Here is a 24,771-nt window from a genome sequence, read left to right on the forward strand (position 1 = left end):
TAAACAAAAGCGTACGGCACCTGAGGTTCCTAGTTGGTCTCCCATACAAGTACTAACCAGACCCGAGTCTGGATGGCTTCCGAGATCTGACGAGATTAGGCATTTTCAGACTGGTATGGCCGTAAGTGAAATTAAGAGAATGCGATCTCACTAATGTTGGTAGAATATCAAACTCTGGTTGCGAGAAAAGACAATACGCTTCTGGATAGGGAAAAAAGTGGTCTGATTATGACATCATAATGCAAAAAAGAAATAAACAAAAGCGTACGGCACCTGAGGTTCCTAGTTGGTCTCCCATACAAGTACTAACCAGACCCGAGTCTGGATGGCTTCCGAGATCTGACGAGATTAGGCATTTTCAGACTGGTATGGCCGTAAGTGAAATTAAGAGAATGCGATCTCGCTAATGTTTGGTAGAATATCAAACTCTGGTTGCGACAAAAGACAAGACGCTTCTGGATAGGGAAAAAAGTGGTCTGATTATGACATCATAATGCAAAAAATAAATAAACAAAAGCTTACGGCACCTGAGGTTTCTAGTTGGTCTCCCATACAAGTACTAACCAGGCCCAAGTCTGGATGGCTTCCGAGATCTGACGAGATCAGGCATTTTCAGACTGGTATGGCCGTAAGTGAAATTAAGCGAATGCGATCTCGTTAATGTTGGTAGAATATCAAACTCTGGTTGCGACAAAAGACAAGATGCTTCTGGATAGGGAAAAAAGTGGTCTGATTATGACATCATAATGCAAAAAAGAAATAAACAAAAGCTTACGGCACCTGAGGTTCCTAGTTGGTCTCCCATACAAGTACTAACCAGGCCTGAGTCTGGATGGCTTCCAAGATCTGGCATTTTCAGACTGGTATGGCTGTAAGTGAAATTAAGAGAATGCGATCTCGCTAATGTTGGTAGAATATCAAACTCTGGTTGCGACAAAAGACAAGACGCTTCTGGATAGGGAAAAAAGTGGTCTGATTATGACATCATAATGCAAAAAAGAAATAAACAAAAGCTTACAGCACCTGAGGTTCCTAGTTGGTCTCCCATACAAGTACTAACCAGACCTGAGTATGGATGGCTTCCGAGATCTGACGAGATCAGGCATTTTCAGACTGGTATGGCCGTAAGTGAAATTAAGAGAATGCGATCTCGCTAATGTTGGTAGAATATCAAACTCTGGTTGCGACAAAAGACAAGACGCTTCTGGATAGGGAAAAAAGTGGTCTGATTATGACATCATAATGCAAAAAAGAAATAAACAAAAGCTTACAGCACCTGAGGTTCCTAGTTGGTCTCCCATACAAGTACTAACCAGACCCGAGTCTGGATGGCTTCCGAGATCTGACGAGATCAGGCATTTTCAGACTGGTATGGCCGTAAGTGAAATTAAGAGAATGCGATCTCGCTAATGTTGGTAGAATATCAAACTCTGGTTGCGACAAAAGACAAGACGCTTCTGGATAGGGAAAAAAGTGGTCTGATTATGACATCATAATGCAAAAAAGAAATAAACAAAAATTTATGGCACCTGAGGTTCCTAGTTGGTCTCCCATACAAGTACTAACCAGGCCCGAGTCTGGATGGCTTCCGAGATCTGATGAGATCAGGCATTTTCAGACTGGTATGGCCGTAAATGAAATTAAGAGAATGCGATCTCGCTAATGTTGGTAGAATATCAAACTCTGGTTGCGACAAAAGACAAGACGCTTCTGGATAGGGAAAAAAGTGGTCTGATTATGACATCATAATGCAAAAAAGAAATAAACAAAAGCTTACGGCACCTGAGGTTCCTAGTTGGTCTCCCATACAAGTACTAACCAGGCCCGAGTCTGGATGGCTTCCGAGATCTGACGAGATCAGGCATTTTCAGACTGGTATGGCCGTAAGGGAAATTAAGAGAATGCGATCTCGCTAATGTTGGTAGAATATCAAACTCTGGTTGCGACAAAAGACAAGACGCTTCTGGATAGTGAAAAAAGTGGTCTGATTATGACATCATAATGCAAAAAAGAAATAAACAAAAGCTTACGGCACCTGAGGTTCCTAGTTGGTCTCCCATAGGGAAAAAAGTGGCCTGATTATGACATCATAATGCAAAAAAGAAATAAACAAAAGCTTACAGCACCTGAGGTTCCTAGTTGGTCTCCCATACAAGTACTAACCAGGCCCGAGTCTGGATGGCTTCCGATATCTGGCATTTTCAGACTGGTATGGCCGTAAGTGAAATTAAGAGAATGCGATCTCGCTAATGTTGGTAGAATATCAAACTCTGGTTGCGAGAAAAGACAATACGCTTCTGGATAGGGAAAAAAGTGGTCTGATTATGACATCATAATGCAAAAAAGAAATAAACAAAAGCGTACGGCACCTGAGGTTCCTAGTTGGTCTCCCATACAAGTACTAACCAGACCCGAGTCTGGATGGCTTCCGAGATCTGACGAGATTAGGCATTTTCAGACTGGTATGGCCGTAAGTGAAATTAAGAGAATGCGATCTCGCTAATGTTGGTAGAATATCAAACTCTGGTTGCAACAAAAGACAAGACGCTTCTGGATAAGGAAAAAAGTGGTCTGATTATGACATCATAATGCAAAAAAGAAATAAACAAAAGCTTACAGCACCTGAGGTTCCTAATTGGCCTCCCATACAAGTACTAACCAGGCCCGAGTCTTGATGGCTTCCGAGATCTGATGAGATCAGGCATTTTCAGACTGGTATGGCCGTAAGTGAAATTAAGAGAATGCGATCTCGCTAATGTTGGTAGAATATCAAACTCTGGTTGCGAGAAAAGACAATACGCTTCTGGATAGGGAAAAAAGTGGTCTGATTATGACATCATAATGCAAAAAAGAAATAAACAAAAGCTTATGGCACCTGAGGTTCCTAGTTGGTCTCCCATACAAGTACTAACCAGGCCCAAGTCTGGATGGCTTCCGAGATCTGACGAGATCAGGCATTTTCAGACTGGTATGGCCGCAAGGGAAATTAAGCGAATGCGATCTCGCTAATGTTGGTAGAATATCAAACTCTGGTTGCGACAAAAGACAAGACGCTTCTGGATAGGGAAAAAAGTGGTCTGATTATGACATCATAATGCAAAAAAGAAATAAACAAAAGCTTACGGCACCTGAGGTTCCTAGTTGGTCTCCCATAGGGAAAAAAGTGGTCTGATTATGACATCATAATGCAAAAAAGAAATAAACAAAAGCTTACGGCACCTGAGGTTCCTAGTTGGTCTCCCATAGAGAAAAAAGTGGTCTGATTATGACATCATAATGCAAAAAAATAAATAAACAAAAGCTTACGGCACCTGAGGTTCCTAGTTGGTCTCCCATACATGTACTAACCAGGCCCAAGTCTGGATGGCTTCCAAGATTTGACGAGATCAGGCATTTTCAGACTGGTATGGCCGTAACTGAAATTAAAAGAATGCAATCTCGCTAATGTTGGTAGAATATCAAACTCTGGTTGCGACAAAAGACAAGACGCTTCTGGATAGGGAAAAAAATGGTCTGATTATGACATCATAATGCAAAAAAGAAATAAACAAAAGCTTACGGCACCTGAGGTTTCTAGTTGGTCTCCCATACAAGTACTAACCAGGCCCGAGTCTGGATGGCTTCCGAAATCTGACGAGATCAGGCATTTTCAGACTGGTATGGCCGTAAGTTAAATTAAGAGAATGCGATCTCGCTAATGTTGGTAGAATATCAAACTCTGGTTGCGACAAAAGACAAGACGCTTCTGGATAGGGAAAAAAGTGGTCTGATTATGACATCATAATGCAAAAAAGAAATAAACAAAAGCTTACGGCACCTGAGGTTCCTAGTTGGTCTCCCATACAAGTACTAACCAGGCCCGAGTCTAGATGGCTTCCAAGATCTGATGAGATCAGGCACTTTCAGACTGGTATGGCCGTAAGTGAAATTAAGAGAATGCGATCTCGCTAATGTTGGTAGAATATCAAACTCTGGTTGCGACAAAAGACAAGACACTTCTGGATAGGGAAAAAAGTGGTCTGATTATGACATCATAATGCAAAAAAGAAATAAACAAAAGCTTACGGCACCTGAGGTTCCTAGTTGGTCTCCCATACAAGTACTAACCAGGCCCGAGTCTGGATGGCTTCCGAGATCTGATGAGATCAGGCATTTTCAGACTGGTATGGCCGTAAGTGAAATTAAGAGAATGCGATCTCGCTAATATTGGTAGAATATCAAACTCTGGTTGCGACAAAAGACAAGACGCTTCTGGATAGGGAAAAAAGTGGTCTGATTATGACATCATAATGCAAAAAAGAAATAAACAAAAGCTTACGGCACCTGAGGTTCCTAGTTGGTCACCCATACAAGTACTAACCAGGCCCGAGTCTGGATGGCTTCCGAGATCTGATGAGATCAGGCATTTTCAGACTGGTATGGCCATAAAGGAAATTAAGAGAATGCGATCTCGCTAATGATGGTAGAATATCAAACTCTGGTTGCGACAAAAGACAAGACGCTTCTGGATAGGGAAAAAAGTGGTCTGATTATGACATCATAATGCAAAAAAGAAATAAACAAAAGCTTACGGCACCTGAGGTTCCTAGTTGGTCTACCATAGGGAAAAAAGTGGTCTGATTATGACATCATAATGCAAAAAAGAAATAAACAAAAGCTTACGGCACCTGAGGTTCCTAGTTGGTCTCCCATAGAGAAAAAAGTGGTCTGATTATGACATCATAATGCAAAAAAAGAAATAAACAAAAGCTTACGGCACCTGAGGTTCCTAGTTGGTCTCCCATACAAGTACTAACCAGGCCCAAGTCTGGATGGCTTCCAAGATTTGACGAGATCAGGCATTTTCAGACTGGTATGGCCGTAACTGAAATTAAGAGAATGCAATCTCGCTAATGTTGGTAGAATATCAAATTCTGGTTGCGACAAAAGACAAGACGCTTCTGGATAGGGAAAAAAGTGGTCTTATTATGACATCATAATGCAAAAAAGAAATAAACAAAAGCTTACGGCACCTGAGGTTCCTAGTTGGTCTCCCACACAAGTACTAACCAGGTCCGAGTCTGGATGGCTGCCGAGATCTGACGAGATCAGGCATTTTCAGACTGGTATGGCCGTAAGTGAAATTAAGAGAATGCGATCTCGCTAATGTTGGTAGAATATCAAACTCTGGTTGCGACAAAAGACAAGACGCTTCTGGATAGGGAAAAAAGTGGTCTGATTATGACATCATAATGCAAAAAATAAAAAAAGAAATAAACAAAAGCTTACGGCACCTGAGGTTCCTAGTTGGTCTCCCATACAAGTACTAACCAGGCCCGAGTCTGGATGGCTTCCAAGATCTGACGAGATCAGGCACTTTCAGACTGGTATGGCCGTAAGTGAAATTAAGAGAATGCGATCTCGCTAATGTTGGTAGAATATCAAACTCTGGTTGCGACAAAAGACAAGACGCTTCTGGATAGGGAAAAAAGTGGTCTGATTATGACATCATAATGCAAAAAAGAAATAAACAAAAGCTTACGGCACCTGAGGTTCCTAGTTGGTCTCCCATACAAGTACTAACCAGGCCCGAGTCTGGATGGCTTCCGAGATCTGATGAGATCAGGCATTTTCAGACTGGTATGGCCGTAAGTGAAATTAAGAGAATGCGATCTCGCTAATGTTGGTAGAATATCAAACTCTGGTTGCGACAAAAGACAAGACTCTTCTGGATTGGGAAAAAAGTGGTCTGATTATGACATCATAATGCAAAAAAGAAATAAACAAAAGCTTACGGCACCTGAGGTTCCTAGTTGGTCTCCCATACAAGTACTAACCATGCCCGAGTCTGGATGGCTTCCGAGATCTGGCATTTTCAGACTGGTATGGCCGTAATGGAAATTAAGAGAATGCGATCTCGCTAATGTTGGTAGAATATCAAACTCTGGTTGCGACAAAAGACAAGACGCTTCTGGATAGGGAAAAAAAGTGGTCTGATTATGACATCATAATGCAAAAAAGAAATAAACAAAAGCTTACGGCACCTGAGGTTCCTAGTTGGTCTCCCATAGGGAAAAAAGTGGTCTGATTATGACATCATAATGCAAAAAAGAAATAAACAAAAGCTTACGGCACCTGAGGTTCCTAGTTGGTCTTCCATACAAGTACTAACCAGGCCCGAGTCTGGATGGCTTCCGAGATCTGACAAGATCAGGCATTTTCAGACTGGTATGGCCGTAAGTGAAATTAAGAGAATGCGATCTCGCTAATGTTGGTAGAATATCAAACTCTGGTTGCGACAAAAGACAAGACGCTTCTGGATAGGGAAAAAAGTGGTCTGATTATGACATCATAATGCAAAAAAGAAATAAACAAAATCTTACGGCACCTGAGGTTCCTAGTTGGTCTCCCATAGGGAAAAAAGTGGTCTGATTATGACATCATAATGCAAAAAAGAAATAAACAAAAGCTTACGCACCTGAGGTTCCTAGTTGGTCACCCATACAAGTACTAACCAGACCCGAGTCTGGATGGCTTCCGGGATCTGGCATTTTCAGACTGGTATAGCCGTAAGTGAAATTAAGAGAATGCGATCTCGCTAATGTTGGTAGAATATCAAACTCTGGTTGCGACAAAAGACAAGACGCTTCTGGATAGGGAAAAAAGTGGTCTGATTATGACATCATAATGCAAAAAAGAAATAAACAAAAGCTTACAGCACCTGAGGTTCCTAGTTGGTCTCCCATACAAGTACTAACCAGGCCCGAGTCTGGATGGCTTCCGAGATCTGACGAGATCAGGCATTTTCAGACTGGTATTGCCATAAGTGAAATTAAGAGAATGCGATCTCGCTAATGTTGGTAGAATATCAAACTCTGGTTGCGACAAAAGACAAGACGCTTCTGGATAGGGAAAAAAGTGGTCTGATTATGACATCATAATGCAAAAAAGAAATAAACAAAAGCTTACGGCACCTGAGGTTCCTAGTTGGTCTCCCATAGGGAAAAAAGTGGTCTGATTATGACATCATAATGCAAAAAAGAAATAAACAAAAGCTTACGGCACCTGAGGTTCCTAGTTGGTCTCCCATACAAGTACTAACCAGGCCCGAGTCTGGATGGCTTCCGAGATCTGACGAGATCAGGCATTTTCAGACTGGTATGGCCATAAGTGAAATTAAGAGAATGCGATCTCGCTAATGTTGGTAGAATATCAAACTCTGGTTGCGACAAAAGACAAGACGCTTCTGGATAGGGAAAAAAGTGGTCTGATTATGACATCATAATGCAAAAAAGAAATAAACAAAAGATTACGGCACCTGAGGTTCCTAGTTGGTCTCCCATAGGGAAAAAAGTAGTCTGATTATGACATCATAATGCAAAAAAGAAATAAACAAAAGCTTACAGCACCTGAGGTTCCTAGTTGGTCTCCCATACAAGTACTAACCAGGCCCGAGTCTGGATGGCTTCCGAGATCTGACATTTTCAGACTGGTATGGCCGCAAGTGAAATTAAGAGAATGCGATCTCGCTAATGTTGGTAGAATATCAAACTCTGGTTGCGACAAAAGACAAGACGCTTCTGGATAGGGAAAAAAGTGATATGATTATGACATCATAATGCAAAAAAGAAATAAACAAAAGCTTACGGCACCTGAGGTTCCGAGTTGGTCTCCCATAGGGAAAAAAGTGGTCTGATTATGACATCATAATGCAAAAAAGAAATAAACAAAAGCTTACGGCACCTGAGATTCCTAGTTGGTCTCCCATACAAGTACTAACCAGACCTGAGTCTGGATGGCTTCCGAGATTTGACGAGATCAGGCATTTTCAGACTGGTATGGCCGTAAGTGAAATTAAGAGAATGCGATCTCGCTAATGTTGGTAGAATATCAAACTCTGGTTGCGACAAAAGACAAGACGCTTCTGGATAGGGAAAAAAGTGGTCTGATTATGACATCATAATGCAAAAAAGAAATAAACAAAAGCTTACGGCACCTGAGGTTCCTAGTTGGTCTCCCATACAAGTACTAACCAGGCCCGACTCTGGATAGCTTCCGAGATTTGACGAGATCAGGCATTTTCAGACTGGTATGGCCGTAAGTGAAATTAAGAGAATGCGATCTCGCTAATGTTGGTAGAATATCAAACTCTGGTTGCGACAAAAGACAAGACGCTTCTGGATAGAGAAAAAAGTGGTCTGATTATGACATCATAATGCAAAAAAGAAATAAACAAAAGCTTACGGCACCTGAGGTTCCTAGTTGGTCTCCCATAGGGAAAAAAGTGGTCTGATTATGACATCATAATGCAAAAAAGAAATAAACAAAAGCTTACGGCACCTGAGGTTCCTAGTTGGTCTCCCATACAAGTACTAACCAGGCCCGAGTCTGGATGGCTTCCGAGATCAGGCATTTTCAGACTGGTATGACCGTAAGTGAAATTAAGAGAATGCGATCTCGTTAATGTTGGTAGAATATCAAACTCTGGTTGCGACAAAAGACAAGATGCTTCTGGATAGGGAAAAAAGTGGTCTGATTATGACATCATAATGCAAAAAAGAAATAAACAAGAGCTTACGGCACCTGAGGTTCCTAGTTGGTCTCCCATACAAGAACTAACCAGGCCCGAGTCTGGATGGTTTCCGAGATCTGACGAGATCAGGCATTTTCAGACTGGTATGGCCGTAAGTGAAATTTAGAGAATGCGATCTCGCTAATGTTGGTAGAATATCAAACTCTGGTTGCGACAAAAGACAAGACGCTTCTGGATAGGGAAAAAAGTGGTATGATTATGACATCATAATGCAAAAAAGAAATAAACAAAAGCTTACGGCACCTGAGGTTCCTAGTTGGTCTCCCATACAAGTACTAACCAGGCCCGAGTCTGGATGGCTTCCGAGATCTGACGAGATCAGGCATTTTCAGACTAGTATTTCCGTAAGGGAAATTAAGAGAATGCGATCTCGCTAATGTTGGTAGAATATCAAACTCTGGTTGCGACAAAAGACAAGACGCTTCTGGATAGGGAAAAAAGTGGTCTGATTATGACATCATAATGCAAAAAAGAAATAAACAAAAGCTTACGGCACCTGAGGTTCCTAGTTGGTCTCCCATACAAGTACTAACCAGGCCCGAGTCTGGATGGCTTCAGAGATCTGACAAGATCAGGCATTTTCAGACTGGTATGGCCGTAAGTGAAATTAAGAGAATGCGATCTCGCAAATGTTGGTAGAATATCAAACTCTGGTTGCGACAAAAGACAAGACGCTTCTGGATAGGGAAAAAAGTGGTCTGATTATGACATCATAATGCAAAAAAGAAATAAACAAAAGCTTACGGCACCTGAGGTTCCTAGTTGGTCTCCCATAGGGAAAAAAGTGGTCTGATTATGACATCATAATGCAAAAAAGAAATAAACAAAAGCTTACGGCACCTGAGGTTCCTAGTTGATCTCCCATACAAGTACTAACCAGGCCCGAGTCTGGATGGCTTCCGAGATTTGACGAGATCAGGCATTTTCAGACTGGTATGGCCGTAATGGAAATTAAGAGAATGCGATCTCGCTAATGTTGGTAGAATATCAAACTCTGGTTGCGACAAAAGACAAGACGCTTCTGGATAGGGAAAAAAGTGGTCTGATTATGACATCATAATGCAAAAAAGAAATAAACAAAAGCTTACGGCACCTGAGGTTCCTAGTTGGTCTCCCATAGGGAAAAAAGTGGTCTGATTATGACATCATAATGCAAAAAAGAAATAAACAAAAGCTTACGGCACCTGAGGTTCCTAGTTGGTCTCCCATACAAGTACTAACCAGGCCCGAGTCTGGATGGATTCCGAGATCTGACGAGATCAGGCATTTTCAGACTGGTATGGCCATAAGTGAAATTAAAAGAATGCGATCTCGCTAATGTTGGTAGAATATCAAACTCTGGTTGCGACAAAAGACAAGACGCTTCTGGATAGGGAAAAAAGTGGTCTGATTATGACATCATAATGCAAAAAAGAAATAAACAAAAGCTTACGGCACCTGAGGTTCCTAGTTGGTCTCCTATAGGGAAAAAAGTGGTCTGATTATGACATCATAATGCAAAAAAGAAATAAACAAAAGCTTACGGCACCTGAGGTTCCTAGTTGGTCTCCCATACAAGTACAAACCAGGCCCGAGTCTGGATGGCTTCCGAGATCTGACGAGATCAGGCATTTTCAGACTGGTATAGCTGTAAGTGAAATTAAGAGAATGCGATCTCGCTAATGTTGGTAGAATATCAAACTCTGGTTGCGACAAAAGACAAGACGCTTCTGGATAGGGAAAAAAGTGGTCTGATTATGACATCATAATGCAAAAAAGAAATAAACAAAAGCTTACGGCACCTGAGGTTCCTAGTTGGTCTCCCATAGGGAAAAAAGTGGTCTGATTATGACATCATAATGCAAAAAAGAAATAAACAAAAGCTTACGGCACCTGAGGTTCCTAGTTGGTCTCCCATACAAGTACTAACCAGGCCCGAGTCTGGATGGCTTTAGAGATCTGACGAGATCAGGCATTTTCAGACTGGTATGGCCGAAAGAGAAATTAAGAGAATGCGATCTCGCTAAAGTTCGTAGAATATCAAACTCTGGTTGCGACAAAAGACAAGACGCTTCTGGATAGGGAAAAAAGTGGTCTGATTATGACATCATAATGCAAAAAAGAAATAAACAAAAGCTTACGGCACCTGAGGTTCCTAGTTGGTCTCCCATAGGGAAAAAAGTGGTCTGATTATGACATTATAATGCAAAAAAGAAATAAACAAAAGCTTACGGCACCTGAGGTTCCTAGTTGGTCTCCCATACAAGTACTAACCAGGCCCGAGTCTGGATGGCTTCCGAAATCTGATGAGATCAGGCATTTTCAGACTGGTATGGCCGTAAGTGAAATTAAGAGAATGCGATCTCGCTAATGTTGGTAGAATATCAAACTCCGGTTGCGACAAAAGACAAGACGCTTCTGTATAGGGAAAAAAGTGGTCTGATTATGACATCATAATGCAAAAAAGAAATAAACAAAAGCTTACGGCACCTGAGGTTCCTAGTTGGTCTCCCATACAAGTACTAACCAGGCCCGCGACTGGGTGGCTTCCGAGATCTGACGAGATCAGGCATTTTCAGACTGGTATGGCCGTAAGTGAAATTAAGAGAATGCGATCTCGCTAATGTTGGTAGAATATCAAACTCTGGTTGCGACAAAAGACAAGACGCTTCTGGATAGGGAAAAAAGTGGTCTGATTATGACATCATAATGCAAAAAAGAAATAAACAAAAGCTTACGGCACCTGAGGTTCCTAGTTGGTCTCCCATAGGGAAAAAAGTGGTCTGATTATGACATTATAATGCAAAAAAGAAATAAACAAAAGCTTACGGCACCTGAGGTTCCTAGTTGGTCTCCCATACAAGTACTAACCAGGCCCGAGTCTGGATGGCTTCCGAAATCTGATGAGATCAGGCATTTTCAGACTGGTATGGCCGTAAGTGAAATTAAGAGAATGCGATCTCGCTAATGTTGGTAGAATATCAAACTCCGGTTGCGACAAAAGACAAGACGCTTCTGGATAGGGAAAAAAGTGGTCTGATTATGACATCATAATGCAAAAAAGAAATAAACAAAAGCTTACGGCACCTGAGGTTCCTAGTTGGTCTCCCATACAAGCACTAACCAGGCCCGAGTCTGGATGGCTTCCGAGATTTGACGAGATCAGGCATTTTCAGACTGGTATGGCCGTAAGTGAAACTCAGAGAATGCGATCTCGCTAATGTTGGTAGAATATCAAACTCTGGTTGCGACAAAAGACAAGACGCTTCTGGATAGGGAAAAAAGTGGTCTGATTATGACATCATAATGCAAAAAAGAAATAAACAAAAGCTTTCGGCACCTGAGGTTCCTAGTTGGTCTCCCATACAAGTACTAACCAGGCCCGAGTCTCGATGGCTTCCGAGATCTGGCATTTTCAGACTGGTATGGCCGTAAGTGAAATTAAGAGAATGCGATCTCGCTAATGTTGGTAGAATATCAAACTCTGGTTGCGACAAAAGACAAGACGCTTCTGGATAGGGAAAAAAGTGGTCTGATTATGACATCATAATGCAAAAAAGAAATAAACAAAAGCTTACGGCACCTGAGGTTCCTAGTTGGTCTCCCATACAAGTACTAACCAGGCCCGAGTCTGGATGGCTTCCGAGATCTGACGAGATCAGGCATTTTCAGACTGGTATGGCCGTAAGTGAAATTAAGAAAATGCGATCTCGCTAATGTTGGTAGAATATCAAACTCTGGTTGCGACAAAAGACAAGACGCTTCTGGATAGGGAAAAAAGTGGTCTGATTATAACATCTTAATGCAAAAAAGAAATAAACGAAAGCTTACGGCACCTGAGGTTCCTAGTTGGTCTCCCATACAAGTACTAACCAGGCCCGAGTCTGGATGGCTTCCAAGATCTGACGAGATCAGGCATTTTCAGACTGGTATGGCCGTAAGGGAAATTAAGAGAATGCGATCTCACTAATGTTGGTAGAATATCAAACTCTGGTTGCGACAAAAGACAAGACGCTTCTGGATAGGGAAAAAAGTGGTCTGATTATGACATCATAATGCAAAAAAGAAATAAACAAAAGCTTACGGCACCTGAGGTTCCTAGTTGGTCTCCCATAGGGAAAAAAGTGGTCTGATTATGACATCATAATGCAAAAAAGAAATAAACAAAAGCTTACGGCACCTGAGGTTCCTAGTTGGTCTCCCATAGGGAAAAAAGTGGTCTGATTATGACATCATAATGCAAAAAAGAAATAAACAAAAGCTTACGGCACCTGAGGTTCCTAGTTGGTCTCCCATACAAGCACTAACCAGGCCCGAGTCTGGATGGCTTCCGAGATTTGACAAGATCAGGCATTTTCAGACTGGTATGGCCGTAAGTGAAATTGAGAGAATGCTATCTCGCTAATGCTGGTAGAATATCAAACTCTGGTTGCGACAAAAGACAAGACGCTTCTGGATAGGGAAAAAAGTGGTCTGATTAGGACATCATAATGCAAAAAAGAAATAAACAAAAGCATACGGCACCTGAGGTTCCTAGTTGGTCTCCCATACAAGTACTAACCAGGCCCGAGTCTGGATGGCTTCCGAGATCTGACGAGATCAGGCATTTTCAGACTGGTATGGCCGTAAGTAAAATTAAGAGAATGCGATCTCGCTAATGTTGGTAGAATATCAAACTCTGGTTGCGACAAAATACAAGACGCTTCTGGATAGGGAAAAAAGTGGTCTGATTATGACATCATAATGCAAAAAAGAAATAAACAAAAGCTTACGGCACCTGAGGTTCCTAGTTGGTCTCCCATACAAGTACTAACCAGGCCCGAGTCTGGATGGCTTCCGAGATCTTCGAGATCAGGCATTTTCAGACTGGTATGGCCGTAAGTGAAATTAAGAGAATGCGATCTCGCTAATGTTGGTAGAATATCAAACTCTGGTTGCGACAAAAGACAAGACGCTTCTGGATAGGGAAAAAAGTGGTCTGATTATGACATCATAATGCAAAAAAGAAATAAACAAAAGTTTACGGCACCTGAAGTTCCTAGTTGGTCTCCCATACAAGTACTAACCAGGCCCGAGACTGAATGGCTTCCGAGATCTGACGAGATCAGGCATTTTCAGACTGGTATGGCCGTAAGTGAAATTAAGAGAATGCGATCTCGCTAATGTTGGTAGAATATCAAACTCTGGTTGCTACAAAAGACAAGACGCTTCTGGATAGGGAAAAAAGTGGTCTGATTATGACATCATAATGCAAAAAAGAAATAAACAAAAGCTTACGGCACCTGAGGTTCCTAGTTGGTATCCAATACAAGTACTAACCAGGCCCGAGTCTGGATGGCTTCCGAGATTTGACGAGATCAGGCATTTTCAGACTGGTATGGCCTTAAGTGAAATTAAGAGAATGCGTTCTCGCTAATGTTGGTAGAATATCAAACTCTGGTTGCGACAAAAGACAAGACGCTTCTGGATAGGGAAAAAAGTGGTCTGATTATGACATCATAATGCAAAAAAGAAATAAACAAAAGCTTACGGCACCTGAGGTTCCTAGTTGGTCTCCCATAGGGAAAAAAGTGGTCTGATTATGACATCATAATGCAAAAAAGAAATAAACAAAAGCTTACGGCACCTGAGGTTCCTAGTTGGTCTCCCATACAAGTACTAACCAGGCCCGAGTCTGGATGGCTTCCGAGATCTGACGAGATCAGGCATTTTCAGACTGGTATGGCCGTAAGTGAAATTAAGTGAATGCGATCTCGCTAATGTTGGTAGAATATCAAACTCTGGTTGCGACAAAAGACAAGACGCTTCTGGATAGGGAAAAAAGTGGTCTGACTATGACATCATAATGCAAAAAAGAAATAAACAAAAGCTTACGGCACCTGAGGTTCCTAGTTGGTCTCCCATAGGGAAAAAAGTGGTCTGATTATGACATCATAATGCAAAAAAGAAATAAACAAAAGCTTACGGCACCTGAGGTTCCTAGTTGGTCTCCCATACAAGTACTAACCAGGCTGTAACGGACCGTTTCAGCATAAAAGGGGAAAAATGCGTTTAGGCGATAATCCCCTTTTCCATAGACAGGCACAGCTACTGCAGAACATCAGAACTCACGAGCTGGATACGAAATGACACTCCGAACTGGAACAGCTGAACAAGAAAAGCATACAATCGGCTTACACTCTTGGCAGTCAGCTTACAATCCAATCCCCCCCAAGAACGAGACGACACTTCATTTTGAGGGTTAAGCAGGAACTCAAGACTGGGACACCCAGTCTGGCTTTTATTACCAACAAGTACATACAGGACACTCCCAGGGGGAGGATGAAATTAACCAATCACATGGATGTACCTCCCACACATTTCCTCCCCTTAGATTAACACTTAACACAATTATACTGTACACCTTTTTCCCCAATTCCTGGATGTACCCCAAATACATATGCTACACCTCCAAAACAGGTATCCCCTGATAGCCCTTATTCAGGGGGACAACATATGCAAGAATCAGCCCATTCGGATAAATGGTTCAGGAGTTATGGAACTTTAAAGTATTGACCGACCGCATGGGTAAAGTATCCGAAAACAGTTCCATGCATTTTGGCCCTGCGGTCGGTCACAAACAAGGGAATGAAAACAGGCGAATTGCCTGTGTTATAGAGCCTGGAGAGGGTTTGAATGAATTCCCTTGTTTGTGGGGTTCTTTCTACCGAACGGGGGGTCATTCGGTAGTTTCCATACGAATTTCTGGAAGTATGGAGGTCTCAGCGGTGTTTGCCTAGTCAAGTGTCCGATTTTAGTTCCAGACACTCGACGGCAAAACACCGCTGTTCGGTAGTTTAAGATGGCCGCCGCCACGTGTTTGTTTCCCGAATGGCGGCCACCCAGAGGACAAAGCATACATTACACTGATTGCCAATTACCTGTTTGCAACATTGTTGCAAACTGTAATTGGAGGCACACTTATTCCTGGGTGGTCTGGTTGTTCGGTAGTTTCACTCAATATAATAAATGGAGTGATTCTACCGAACAATCAGATGAATGCTGCATACATATCCCAGGTTAAACTTAATACACATATAATATTACAGGCAGTACACTAGAATATGTATCACAGTCTTAAAGGGACAGTAGTCCCAAAAGTCCCAATATGTCCATAGATGCTTTTAAAGGGCCAGCAGCAGCAATACAAATTATTACCTGCCCAAATATAGTTTCTAAAGTGCAACACGTCCAGGGGCCATAGTCAGCGGGCAGGAGGCCAGCAGCCAGGCCTCTCCAGTTCACAGTGGCGAAGCTGGTTTCGCCACACAGGCCCAAGTCTGGATGGCTTTCAAGATCTGACGAGATCAGGCATTTTAAGACTGGTATAGTCGTAAGCAAAGTTAAGAGAATGCGATCTCGTTAATGTTGGTAGAATATAAAACTCTGGTTGCGACAAAAGACAAGATGCTTCTGGATAGTTAAAAAAGTGGTCTGATTATGACATCATAATGCAAAAAAGAAATAAACAAAAGCTTACGGCACCTGAGGTTCCTAGTTGGTCTCCCATAAATGTACTAACCAGGCCCGAGTCTGGATGGCTTCCGAGATCTGACGAGATCAGGCATTTTCAGACTGGTATGGCCGTAAGTGAAATTAAGAGAATGCGATCTCGCTAATGTTGGTAGAATATCAAACTCTGGTTGCGACAAAAGACAAGACGCTTCTGATTAGGGAAAAAAGTGGTCTGATTATGACATCATAATGCAAAAAAGAAATAAACAAAAGCTTAGGGCACCTGAGGTTCCTAGTTGGTCTCCCATACAAGTACTAACCAGGCCCGAGTCTGGATGGCTTCCGAGATCTGGCATTTTCAGACTGGTATGGCCGTAAGTGAAATTAAGAGAATGCGATCTCGCTAATGTTGGTAGAATATCAAACTCTGGTTGCGACAAAAGACAAGACGCTTCTGGATAGGGAAAAAAGTGGTCTGATTATGACATCATAATGCAAAAAAGAAATAAACAAAAGCTTACGGCACCTGAGGTTCCTAGTTGGTCTCCCATACAAGTACTAACCAGGCTCGAGTCTGGATGGCTTCCGAGATCTGACGAGATCAGGCATTTTCAGACTGGTATGGCCGTAAGTGAAATTAAGAGAATGCGATCTCGCTAATGTTGGTAGAATATCAAACTCTGGTTGCGACAAAAGACAAGACGCTTCTGGATAGGGAAAAAACGTGGTCTGATTATGACATCATAATGCAAAAAAGAAATAAACAAAAGCTTACGGCACCTGAGGTTCCTAGTTGGTCTCCCATAGGGAAAAAAGTGGTCTGATTATGACATCATAATGCAAAAAAGAAATAGACAAAAGCTTACGGCACCTGAGATTCCTAGTTGGTCTCCCATACAAGTACTAACAAGGCCCAAGTCTGGATGGCTTCCGAGATCTGACGAGATCAGGCATTTTCAGACCGGTATGGCCGTAAGCAAAATTAAGAGAATGCGATCTCGCTAATGTTGGTAGAACATCAAACTCTGGTTGCGACAAAAGACAAGACGCTTCTGGATAGGGAAAAAAGTGGTCTGATTATGACATCATAATGCAAAACAGAAATAAACAAAAGCTTACGGCACCTGAGGTTCCTAGTTGGTCTCCCATACAAGGACTAACCAGGCCCGAGTCTGGATGGCTTCCGAGATCTGACGAGATCAGGCATTTTCAGACTGGTATGGCCGTAAGTGAAATTAAGAGAATGCGATCTCGCTAATGTTGGTAGAATATCAAACTCTGGTTGCGACAAAAGACAAGACGCTTCTGGATAGGGAAAAAAGTGGTCTGATTATGACATCATAATGCAAAAAAGAAATAAACAAAAGCTTACGGCACCTGAGGTTCCTAGTTGGTCTCCCATACATGTACTAACCAGGCCCGAGTCTGGATGGCTTCCGAGATCTGACGAGATCAGGCATTTTCAGACTGGTATGGCCGTAAGTGAAATTAAGAGAATGCGATCTCGCTAATGTTGGTAGAATATCAAACTCTGGTTGCGACAAAAGACAAGACGCTTCTGGATAGGGAAAAAAGTGGTCTGATTATGACATCATAATGCAAAAAAGAAATAAACAAAAGCTTACGGCACCTGAGGTTCCTAGTTGGTCTCCCATAGGGAAAAAAGTGGTCTGATTATGACATCATAATGCAAAAAAGAAATAAACAAAAGTTTACGGCACCTGAGGTTCCTAGTTGGTCTCCCATAAAAGTACTAACCAGGCCCGAGTCTGGATGGCTTCCGAGATCTGATGAGATCAGGCATTTTCAGACTGGTATGGCCGTAAGTGAAATTAAGAGAATGCGATCTCGCTAATGTTGGTAGAATATCAAACTCCGGTTGCGACAAAAGACAAGACGCTTCTGGATAGGGAAAAAAGTGGTCTGATTATGACATCATAATGCAAAAAAGAAATAAACAAAAGCTTACGGCACCTGAGGTTCCTAGTTGGTCTCCCATACAAGCACTAACCAGGCCCGAGTCTGGATGGCTTCCGAGATTTGACGAGATCAGGCATTTTCAGACTGGTATGGCCGTAAGTGAAACTCAGAGAATGCGATCTCGCTAATGTTGGTAGAATATCAAACTCTGTTTGCGACAAAAGACAAGACGCTTCTGGATAGGGAAAAAAGTGGTCTGATTATGACATCATAATGCAAAAAAGAAATAAACAAAAGCTTTCGGCACCTGAGGTTCCTAGTTGGTCTCCCATACAAGTACTAACCAGGCCCGAGTCTGGATGGCTTCCGAGATCTGGCATTTTCAGACTGGTATGGCCGTAAGTGAAATTAAGAGAATGCGATCTCGCTAATGTTGGTAGAATATCAAACTCTGGTTGCGACAAAAGACAAGACGCTTCTGGATAGGGAAAAAAGTGGTCTGATTATGACATCATAATGCAAAAAAGAAATAAACAAAAGCTTACGGCACCTGAGGTTCCTAGTTGGTCTCCCATACAAGTACTAACCAGGCCCGAGTCTGGATGGCTTCCGAGATCTGACGAGATCAGGCATTTTCAGACTGGTATGGCCATAAGTGAAATTAAGTGAATGCGATCTCGCTAATGTTGGTAGAATATCAAACTCTGGTTGCGACAAAAGACAAGACGCTTCTGGATAGGGAAAAAACGTGGTCTGATTATGACATCATAATGCAAAAAAGAAATAAACAAAAGCTTACGGCACCTGAGGTTCCTAGTTGGTCTCCCATAGGGAAAAAAGTGGTCTGATTATGACATCATAATGCAAAAAAGAAATAGACAAAAGCTTACGGCACCTGAGATTCCTAGTTGGTCTCCCATACAAGTACTAACAAGGCCCAAGTCTGGATGGCTTCCGAGATCTGACGAGATCAGGCATTTTCAGACTGGTATGGCCGTAAGCAAAATTAAGAGAATGCGATCTCGCTAATGTTGGTAGAATATCAAACTCTGGTTGCGACAAAAGACAAGACGCTTCTGGATAGGGAAAAAAGTGGTCTGATTATGACATCATAATGCAAAAAAGAAATAAACAAAAGCTTACGGCACCTGAGGTTCCTAGTTGGTCTCCCATACAAGTACTAACCAGGCCCGAGTCTGGATGGCTTCCGAGATCTGATGAGATCAGGCATTTTCAGACTGGTATGGCCGTAAATGAAATTAAGAGAATGCGATCTCGCTAATGTTGGTAGAATATCAAACTCTGGTTGCGACAAAAGACAAGACGCTTCTGGATAGGGAAAAAAGTGGTCTGATTATGACATCATAATGCAAAACAGAAATAAACAAAAGCTTACGGCACCTGAAGTTCCTAGTTGGTCTCCCATACAAGTACTAACCAGGCCCGAGGCTGGATGGTTTCCGAGATCTGACGAGATCAGGCATTTTCAGACTGGTATGGCCGTAAGTGAAATTAAGAGATTGCGATCTCGCTAATGTTGGTAGAATATCAAACTCTGGTTGCGACAAAAGACAAGACGCTTCTGGATAGGGAAAAAAGTGGTCTGATTATAACATCTTAATGCAAAAAAGAAATAAACGAAAGCTTACGGCACCTGAGGTTCCTAGTTGGTCACCCATACAAGAACTAACCAGGCCCGAGTCTGGATGGCTTCCGAGAACTGACGAGATCAGGCATTTTCAGACCACTTTTTTCCCTATCCAGAAGCGTCTTGTCTTTTGTCGCAACCAGAGTTTGATATTCTACCAACATTAGCGAGATCGCATTCTCTTAATTTCACTTACGGCCATGCCAGTCTGAAAATGCCTGATCTCGTCAGATCTCGGAAGCCATCCAGACTCGGGCCTGGTTAGTACTTGTATGGGAGACCAACTAGGAACCTCAGGTGCCATAAGCTTTTGTTTATTTCTTTTTTGCATTATGATGTCATAATCAAACCACTTTTTTCCCTATCCAGAAACATCTGGTCTTTTGTCGCAACCAGAGTTTGATATTCTACCAACATTAACAAGATCGCATTCTCTTAATTTCACTTACGGCCATACCAGTCTGAAAATGCCTGATCTCGTCAGATCTCGGAAGCCATCCAGACTTGTGCCTGGTTAGTACTTGTATGGGAGACCAACTAGGAACCTCAGGTGCCGTAAGCTTTTGTTTATTTCTTTTTTGCATTATGATGTCATAATCAGACCACTTTTTTCCCTATGGGAGACCAACTAGGAACCTCAGGTGCCGTAAGCTTTTGTTTATTTCTTTTTTGCATTATGATGTCATAATCAGACCACTTTTTTCCCTATCCAGAAGCGTCTTGTCTTTTGTCGCAACCAGAGTTTGATATTCTACCAACATTAGCGAGATCGCATTCTCGTAATTTCACTTACGGCCATACCAGTCAGAAAATGCCTGATCTCATCAGATCTCGGAAGCCATCCAGTCTCGGGCCTGGTTAGTACTTGTATGGGAGACCAACTAGGAACCTCAGGTGCCGTAAGATTTTGTTTATTTCTTTTTTGCATTATGATGTCATAATCAGACCACTTTTTTCCCTATCCAGAAGCGTCTTGTCTTTTGTCGCAACCAGAGTTTGATATTCTACCAACATTAGCGAGATCGCATTCTCTTAATTTCACTTACGGTCATACCAGTCTGAAAATGCTTGATCTCGTCAGATTTCGGAAGCCATCCAGAATTGGGCCTGGTTAGTACTTGTATGGGAGACCAACTAGGAACCTCAGGTGCCGTAAGCTTTTGTTTATTTCTTTTTTGCATTATGATGTCATAATCAGACCACTTTTTTCCCTATCTAGAAGCGTCTTGTCTTTTGTCGCAACCAGAGTTTGATATTCTACCAACATTAGCGAGATCGCATTCTCTTAATTTCACTTACGGCCATACCAGTCTGAAAATGCTTGATCTCGTCAGATTTCGGAAGCCATCCAGACTTGGGCCTGGTTAGTACTTGTATGGGAGACCAACTAGGAACCTCAGGTGCCGTAAGCTTTTGTTTATTTCTTTTTTGCATTATGATGTCATAATCAGACCACTTTTTTCCCTATCCAGAAGCGTCTTGTCTTTTGTCGCAACCAGAGTTTGATATTCTACCAACATTAGCGAGATCGCATTCTCTTAATTTCACTTACGGCCATACCAGTCTGAAAATGCCTGATCTCGTCAGATCTCGGAAGCCATCCAGACTCGGGTCTGGTTAGTGCTTGTATGGGAGACCAACTAGGAACCTCAGGTGCCGTAAGTTTTTGTTTATTTCTTTTTTGCATTATGATGTCATAATCAGACCACTTTTTTCCCTATCCAGAAGCGTCTTGTCTTTTGTCGCAACCAGAGTTTGATATTCTACCAACATTAGCGTGATCGCATTCTCTTAATTTCACTTACTGCCATACCAGTCTGAAAATGCCTGATCTCGTCAGATCTCGGAAGCCATCTAGACTCGGGCCTGGTTAGTACTTGTATGGGAGACCAACTAGGAACCTCAGGTGCCGTAAGCTTTTGTTTATTTCTTTTTTGCATTATGATGTCATAATCAGACCACTTTTTTCCCTATCCAGAAGCGTCTTGTCTTTTGTCGCAACCAGAGTTTGATATTCTACCAACATTAACGAGATCGCATTCTCTTAATTTCACTTACGGCCATACCAGTCTGAAAATGCCTGATCTCATCAGATCTCGGAAGCCATCCAGACTCGGGCCTGGTTAGTACTTGTATGGGAGACCAACTAGGAACCTCAGGTGCCGTAAGCTTTTGTTTATTTCTTTTTTGCATTATGATGTCATAATCAGACCACTTTTTTCCCTATGGGAGACCAACTAGGAACCTCAGGTGCCGTGAGCTTTTGTTTATTTCTTTTTTGCAATATGATGTCATAATCAGACCACTTTTTTCCCTATCCAGAAGCGTCTTGTCTTTTGTCGCAACCAGAGTTTGATATTCTACCAACATTAGCGAGATCGCATTCTCTTAATTTCACTTACAGCCATACCAGCCTGAAAATGCCTGATCTCGTCAGATCTCGGAAGCCATCCAGACTTGGGCCTGGTTAGTACTTGTATGGGAGACCAACTAGGAACCTCAGGTGCCGTAAGCTTTTGTTTATTTCTTTTTTGCATTATGATGTCATAATCAGACCACTTTTTTCCCTATCCAGAAGCGTCTTGTCTTTTGTCGCAACCAGAGTTTGATATTCTACCAACATTAGCGAGATCGCATTCTCTTAGTTTCACTTACGGCCATACCAGTCTGAAAATGCCTGATCTCGTCAGATCTTGGAAGCCATCCAGACTCGGGTCTGGTTAGTACTTGTATGGGAGACCAACTAGGAACCTCAGGTGCCGTAAGCTTTTGTTTATTTCTTTTTTGCATTATGATGTCATAATCTGACCACTTTTTTCCCTATCCAGAAGCGTCTTGTCTTTTGTCGCAACCAGAGTTTGATATTCTACCAACATTAGCGAGATCGCATTCTCTTAATTTCACTTACGGCCATACCAGTCTGAAAATGCCTGATCTCGTCAGATCTCGGAAGCCATCCAGACTCGGGCCTGGTTAGTACTTGTATGGGAGACCAACTAGGAACCTCAGGTGCCGTAAGCTTTTGTTTATTTCTTTTTTGCATTATGATGTCATAATCAGACCACTTTTTTCCCTATCCAGAAGCGTCTTGTCTTTTGTCGCAACCAGAGTTTGATATTCTACCAACATTAGCGAGATCGCATTCTCTTAATTTCACTTACGGCCATACCAGTCTGAAAATGCCTGATCTCGTCAGATCTCGGAAGCCATCCAGACTCGGGTCTGGTTAGTACTTGTATGGGAGACCAACTAGGAACCTCAGGTGCCGTAAGCTTTTGTTTATTTCTTTTTTGCATTATGATGTCATAATCAGACCACTTTTTTCCCTATCCAGAAGCGTCTTGTCTTTTGTCGCAACCAGAGTTTGATATTCTACCAACATTAGCGAGATCGCATTCTCTTAATTTCACTTACGGCCATACCAGTCTGAAAATGCCTGATCTCGTCAGATCTTGGAAGCCATCTAGACTCGGGCCTGGTTAGTACTTGTATGGGAGACCAACTAGGAACCTCAGGTGCCGTAAGCTTTTGTTTATTTCTTTTTTGCATTATGATGTCATAATCAGACCACTTTTTTCCCTATCCAGAAGCGTCTTGTCTTTTGTCGCAACCAGAGTTTGATATTCTACCAACATTAACGAGATCGCATTCTCTTAATTTCACTTACGGCCATACCAGTCTGAAAATGCCTGATCTCATCAGATCTCGGAAGCCATCCAGACTCGGTCCTGGTTAGTACTTGTATGGGAGACCAACTAGGAACCTCAGGTGCCGTAAGCTTTTGTTTATTTCTTTTTTGCATTATGATGTCATAATCAGACCACTTTTTTCCCTATCCAGAAGCGTCTTGTCTTTTGTCGCAACCAGAGTTTGATATTCTACCAACATTAGCGAGATCGCATTCTCTTAATTTCCCTTACGGCCATACCAGTCTGAAAATGCCAGATCTCGGAAGCCATCCAGACTCGGGCCTGGTTAGTACTTGTATGGGAGACCAACTAGGAACCTCAGGTGCCGTAATCTTTTGTTTATTTCTTTTTTGCATTATGATGTCATAATCAGACCACTTTTTTCCCTATGGGAGACCAACTAGGAACCTCAGGTGCCGTAAGCTTTTGTTTATTTCTTTTTTGCATTATGATGTCATAATCAGACCACTTTTTTCCCTATCCAGAAGCGTCTTGACTTTTGTCACAACCAGAGTTTGATATTCTATCAACATTAGCGAGATCGCATTCTCTTAATTTCACTTACGGCCATACCAGTCTGCAAATGCCTGATCTCGTCAGATCTCGGAAGCCATCCAGACCCGGGCCTGGTTAGTACTTGTATGGGAGACCAACTAGGAACCTCAGGTGCCGTATGCTTTTGTTTATTTCTTTTTTGCATTATGATGTCATAATCAGACCACTTTTTTCCCTATGGGAGACCAACTAGGAACCTCAGGTGCCGTAAGCTTTTGTTTATTTCTTTTTTGCATTATGATGTCATAATCAGACCACTTTTTTCCCTATCCAGAAGCGTCTTGTCTTTTGTCACAACCAGAGTTTGATATTCTATCAACATTAGCGAGATCGCATTCTCTTAATTTCACTTACGGCCATACCAGTCTGCAAATGCCTGATCTCGTCAGATCTCGGAAGCCATCCAGACTCGGGACTGGTTAGTACTTGTATGGGAGACCAACTAGGAACCTCAGGTGCCGTAAGCTTTTGTTTATTTCTTTTTTGCATTATGATGTCATAATCAGACCACTTTTTTCCCTATGGGAGACCAACTAGGAACCTCAGGTGCCGTAAGCTTTTGTTTATTTCTTTTTTGCATTATGATGTCATAATCAGACCACTTTTTTCCCTATCCAGAAGCGTCTTGTCTTTTGTCGCAACCAGAGTTTGATATTCTACCAACATTAGCGAGATCGCATTCTCTTAATTTCACTTACAGCCATACCAGCCTGAAAATGCCTGATCTCGTCAGATCTCGGAAGCCATCCAGACTTGGGCCTGGTTAGTACTTGTATGGGAGACCAACTAGGAACCTCAGGTGCCGTAAGCTTTTGTTTATTTCTTTTTTGCATTATGATGTCATAATCAGACCACTTTTTTCCCTATCCAGAAGCGTCTTGTCTTTTGTCGCAACCAGAGTTTGATATTCTACC

The 24,771-nt window shown here is 42.1% G+C and overlaps 70 pseudogenes; 17 read left to right on the forward strand and 53 right to left on the reverse strand.

Moving 5' to 3' along the window:
• Positions 1-8: 8 nt before the first annotated feature.
• Positions 9-127, reverse strand: LOC134588796 (5S ribosomal RNA; annotated as a pseudogene).
• Positions 128-261: 134 nt separating this feature from the next.
• LOC134588797 (5S ribosomal RNA) lies at positions 262-380 on the reverse strand (annotated as a pseudogene).
• A 135-nt stretch (positions 381-515) lies between these two features.
• Positions 516-634, reverse strand: LOC134595595 (5S ribosomal RNA; annotated as a pseudogene).
• A 377-nt stretch (positions 635-1,011) lies between these two features.
• On the reverse strand, positions 1,012-1,130 carry LOC134588843 (5S ribosomal RNA; annotated as a pseudogene).
• A 134-nt stretch (positions 1,131-1,264) lies between these two features.
• On the reverse strand, positions 1,265-1,383 carry LOC134596415 (5S ribosomal RNA; annotated as a pseudogene).
• Positions 1,384-1,517: 134 nt separating this feature from the next.
• Positions 1,518-1,636, reverse strand: LOC134594363 (5S ribosomal RNA; annotated as a pseudogene).
• Positions 1,637-1,770: 134 nt separating this feature from the next.
• On the reverse strand, positions 1,771-1,889 carry LOC134594657 (5S ribosomal RNA; annotated as a pseudogene).
• A 468-nt stretch (positions 1,890-2,357) lies between these two features.
• Positions 2,358-2,476, reverse strand: LOC134588798 (5S ribosomal RNA; annotated as a pseudogene).
• A 134-nt stretch (positions 2,477-2,610) lies between these two features.
• LOC134598098 (5S ribosomal RNA) lies at positions 2,611-2,729 on the reverse strand (annotated as a pseudogene).
• A 134-nt stretch (positions 2,730-2,863) lies between these two features.
• On the reverse strand, positions 2,864-2,982 carry LOC134597390 (5S ribosomal RNA; annotated as a pseudogene).
• A 317-nt stretch (positions 2,983-3,299) lies between these two features.
• LOC134589151 (5S ribosomal RNA) lies at positions 3,300-3,418 on the reverse strand (annotated as a pseudogene).
• A 134-nt stretch (positions 3,419-3,552) lies between these two features.
• On the reverse strand, positions 3,553-3,671 carry LOC134598174 (5S ribosomal RNA; annotated as a pseudogene).
• Positions 3,672-3,805: 134 nt separating this feature from the next.
• LOC134596520 (5S ribosomal RNA) lies at positions 3,806-3,924 on the reverse strand (annotated as a pseudogene).
• Positions 3,925-4,058: 134 nt separating this feature from the next.
• On the reverse strand, positions 4,059-4,177 carry LOC134596731 (5S ribosomal RNA; annotated as a pseudogene).
• Positions 4,178-4,311: 134 nt separating this feature from the next.
• Positions 4,312-4,430, reverse strand: LOC134595189 (5S ribosomal RNA; annotated as a pseudogene).
• A 317-nt stretch (positions 4,431-4,747) lies between these two features.
• LOC134588619 (5S ribosomal RNA) lies at positions 4,748-4,866 on the reverse strand (annotated as a pseudogene).
• A 134-nt stretch (positions 4,867-5,000) lies between these two features.
• LOC134596786 (5S ribosomal RNA) lies at positions 5,001-5,119 on the reverse strand (annotated as a pseudogene).
• Positions 5,120-5,261: 142 nt separating this feature from the next.
• Positions 5,262-5,380, reverse strand: LOC134595484 (5S ribosomal RNA; annotated as a pseudogene).
• A 134-nt stretch (positions 5,381-5,514) lies between these two features.
• On the reverse strand, positions 5,515-5,633 carry LOC134596744 (5S ribosomal RNA; annotated as a pseudogene).
• Positions 5,634-6,102: 469 nt separating this feature from the next.
• LOC134597997 (5S ribosomal RNA) lies at positions 6,103-6,221 on the reverse strand (annotated as a pseudogene).
• Positions 6,222-6,688: 467 nt separating this feature from the next.
• On the reverse strand, positions 6,689-6,807 carry LOC134596740 (5S ribosomal RNA; annotated as a pseudogene).
• A 225-nt stretch (positions 6,808-7,032) lies between these two features.
• Positions 7,033-7,151, reverse strand: LOC134594914 (5S ribosomal RNA; annotated as a pseudogene).
• Positions 7,152-7,710: 559 nt separating this feature from the next.
• On the reverse strand, positions 7,711-7,829 carry LOC134588827 (5S ribosomal RNA; annotated as a pseudogene).
• A 134-nt stretch (positions 7,830-7,963) lies between these two features.
• Positions 7,964-8,082, reverse strand: LOC134588016 (5S ribosomal RNA; annotated as a pseudogene).
• Positions 8,083-8,550: 468 nt separating this feature from the next.
• Positions 8,551-8,669, reverse strand: LOC134596517 (5S ribosomal RNA; annotated as a pseudogene).
• Positions 8,670-8,803: 134 nt separating this feature from the next.
• On the reverse strand, positions 8,804-8,922 carry LOC134588486 (5S ribosomal RNA; annotated as a pseudogene).
• A 134-nt stretch (positions 8,923-9,056) lies between these two features.
• On the reverse strand, positions 9,057-9,175 carry LOC134597145 (5S ribosomal RNA; annotated as a pseudogene).
• A 225-nt stretch (positions 9,176-9,400) lies between these two features.
• Positions 9,401-9,519, reverse strand: LOC134588841 (5S ribosomal RNA; annotated as a pseudogene).
• Positions 9,520-9,744: 225 nt separating this feature from the next.
• Positions 9,745-9,863, reverse strand: LOC134596324 (5S ribosomal RNA; annotated as a pseudogene).
• A 225-nt stretch (positions 9,864-10,088) lies between these two features.
• LOC134587873 (5S ribosomal RNA) lies at positions 10,089-10,207 on the reverse strand (annotated as a pseudogene).
• Positions 10,208-10,432: 225 nt separating this feature from the next.
• Positions 10,433-10,551, reverse strand: LOC134598050 (5S ribosomal RNA; annotated as a pseudogene).
• Positions 10,552-10,776: 225 nt separating this feature from the next.
• On the reverse strand, positions 10,777-10,895 carry LOC134595283 (5S ribosomal RNA; annotated as a pseudogene).
• Positions 10,896-11,029: 134 nt separating this feature from the next.
• On the reverse strand, positions 11,030-11,148 carry LOC134596789 (5S ribosomal RNA; annotated as a pseudogene).
• A 225-nt stretch (positions 11,149-11,373) lies between these two features.
• On the reverse strand, positions 11,374-11,492 carry LOC134595284 (5S ribosomal RNA; annotated as a pseudogene).
• A 134-nt stretch (positions 11,493-11,626) lies between these two features.
• On the reverse strand, positions 11,627-11,745 carry LOC134588247 (5S ribosomal RNA; annotated as a pseudogene).
• Positions 11,746-12,122: 377 nt separating this feature from the next.
• Positions 12,123-12,241, reverse strand: LOC134594124 (5S ribosomal RNA; annotated as a pseudogene).
• A 134-nt stretch (positions 12,242-12,375) lies between these two features.
• LOC134596762 (5S ribosomal RNA) lies at positions 12,376-12,494 on the reverse strand (annotated as a pseudogene).
• A 316-nt stretch (positions 12,495-12,810) lies between these two features.
• LOC134589023 (5S ribosomal RNA) lies at positions 12,811-12,929 on the reverse strand (annotated as a pseudogene).
• A 134-nt stretch (positions 12,930-13,063) lies between these two features.
• LOC134595572 (5S ribosomal RNA) lies at positions 13,064-13,182 on the reverse strand (annotated as a pseudogene).
• Positions 13,183-13,316: 134 nt separating this feature from the next.
• LOC134588215 (5S ribosomal RNA) lies at positions 13,317-13,434 on the reverse strand (annotated as a pseudogene).
• Positions 13,435-13,568: 134 nt separating this feature from the next.
• On the reverse strand, positions 13,569-13,687 carry LOC134596698 (5S ribosomal RNA; annotated as a pseudogene).
• A 478-nt stretch (positions 13,688-14,165) lies between these two features.
• Positions 14,166-14,284, reverse strand: LOC134594125 (5S ribosomal RNA; annotated as a pseudogene).
• Positions 14,285-16,063: 1,779 nt separating this feature from the next.
• On the reverse strand, positions 16,064-16,182 carry LOC134596834 (5S ribosomal RNA; annotated as a pseudogene).
• A 377-nt stretch (positions 16,183-16,559) lies between these two features.
• On the reverse strand, positions 16,560-16,678 carry LOC134596950 (5S ribosomal RNA; annotated as a pseudogene).
• A 226-nt stretch (positions 16,679-16,904) lies between these two features.
• LOC134594718 (5S ribosomal RNA) lies at positions 16,905-17,023 on the reverse strand (annotated as a pseudogene).
• A 134-nt stretch (positions 17,024-17,157) lies between these two features.
• Positions 17,158-17,276, reverse strand: LOC134596738 (5S ribosomal RNA; annotated as a pseudogene).
• Positions 17,277-17,410: 134 nt separating this feature from the next.
• Positions 17,411-17,529, reverse strand: LOC134596335 (5S ribosomal RNA; annotated as a pseudogene).
• Positions 17,530-17,754: 225 nt separating this feature from the next.
• Positions 17,755-17,873, reverse strand: LOC134595496 (5S ribosomal RNA; annotated as a pseudogene).
• Positions 17,874-18,007: 134 nt separating this feature from the next.
• LOC134588248 (5S ribosomal RNA) lies at positions 18,008-18,126 on the reverse strand (annotated as a pseudogene).
• Positions 18,127-18,503: 377 nt separating this feature from the next.
• Positions 18,504-18,622, reverse strand: LOC134594915 (5S ribosomal RNA; annotated as a pseudogene).
• A 226-nt stretch (positions 18,623-18,848) lies between these two features.
• On the reverse strand, positions 18,849-18,967 carry LOC134594525 (5S ribosomal RNA; annotated as a pseudogene).
• A 134-nt stretch (positions 18,968-19,101) lies between these two features.
• LOC134594249 (5S ribosomal RNA) lies at positions 19,102-19,220 on the reverse strand (annotated as a pseudogene).
• A 134-nt stretch (positions 19,221-19,354) lies between these two features.
• LOC134595298 (5S ribosomal RNA) lies at positions 19,355-19,473 on the reverse strand (annotated as a pseudogene).
• A 330-nt stretch (positions 19,474-19,803) lies between these two features.
• On the forward strand, positions 19,804-19,922 carry LOC134597640 (5S ribosomal RNA; annotated as a pseudogene).
• Positions 19,923-20,056: 134 nt separating this feature from the next.
• On the forward strand, positions 20,057-20,175 carry LOC134596779 (5S ribosomal RNA; annotated as a pseudogene).
• A 225-nt stretch (positions 20,176-20,400) lies between these two features.
• Positions 20,401-20,519, forward strand: LOC134597031 (5S ribosomal RNA; annotated as a pseudogene).
• Positions 20,520-20,653: 134 nt separating this feature from the next.
• On the forward strand, positions 20,654-20,772 carry LOC134588694 (5S ribosomal RNA; annotated as a pseudogene).
• A 134-nt stretch (positions 20,773-20,906) lies between these two features.
• Positions 20,907-21,025, forward strand: LOC134596833 (5S ribosomal RNA; annotated as a pseudogene).
• Positions 21,026-21,159: 134 nt separating this feature from the next.
• Positions 21,160-21,278, forward strand: LOC134597282 (5S ribosomal RNA; annotated as a pseudogene).
• A 134-nt stretch (positions 21,279-21,412) lies between these two features.
• LOC134587677 (5S ribosomal RNA) lies at positions 21,413-21,531 on the forward strand (annotated as a pseudogene).
• A 134-nt stretch (positions 21,532-21,665) lies between these two features.
• Positions 21,666-21,784, forward strand: LOC134596755 (5S ribosomal RNA; annotated as a pseudogene).
• A 225-nt stretch (positions 21,785-22,009) lies between these two features.
• Positions 22,010-22,128, forward strand: LOC134597720 (5S ribosomal RNA; annotated as a pseudogene).
• Positions 22,129-22,262: 134 nt separating this feature from the next.
• Positions 22,263-22,381, forward strand: LOC134597856 (5S ribosomal RNA; annotated as a pseudogene).
• A 134-nt stretch (positions 22,382-22,515) lies between these two features.
• Positions 22,516-22,634, forward strand: LOC134594126 (5S ribosomal RNA; annotated as a pseudogene).
• A 134-nt stretch (positions 22,635-22,768) lies between these two features.
• LOC134595920 (5S ribosomal RNA) lies at positions 22,769-22,887 on the forward strand (annotated as a pseudogene).
• A 134-nt stretch (positions 22,888-23,021) lies between these two features.
• Positions 23,022-23,140, forward strand: LOC134597569 (5S ribosomal RNA; annotated as a pseudogene).
• Positions 23,141-23,274: 134 nt separating this feature from the next.
• Positions 23,275-23,393, forward strand: LOC134595420 (5S ribosomal RNA; annotated as a pseudogene).
• Positions 23,394-23,861: 468 nt separating this feature from the next.
• Positions 23,862-23,980, forward strand: LOC134597161 (5S ribosomal RNA; annotated as a pseudogene).
• A 225-nt stretch (positions 23,981-24,205) lies between these two features.
• Positions 24,206-24,324, forward strand: LOC134598229 (5S ribosomal RNA; annotated as a pseudogene).
• A 225-nt stretch (positions 24,325-24,549) lies between these two features.
• LOC134597721 (5S ribosomal RNA) lies at positions 24,550-24,668 on the forward strand (annotated as a pseudogene).
• The last annotated feature ends 103 nt before the right edge of the window (positions 24,669-24,771 follow it).

This window comes from Pelobates fuscus, chromosome 2 (genome assembly GCF_036172605.1).
Source record: "Pelobates fuscus isolate aPelFus1 chromosome 2, aPelFus1.pri, whole genome shotgun sequence".
NCBI lineage: Eukaryota > Metazoa > Chordata > Amphibia > Anura > Pelobatidae > Pelobates > Pelobates fuscus.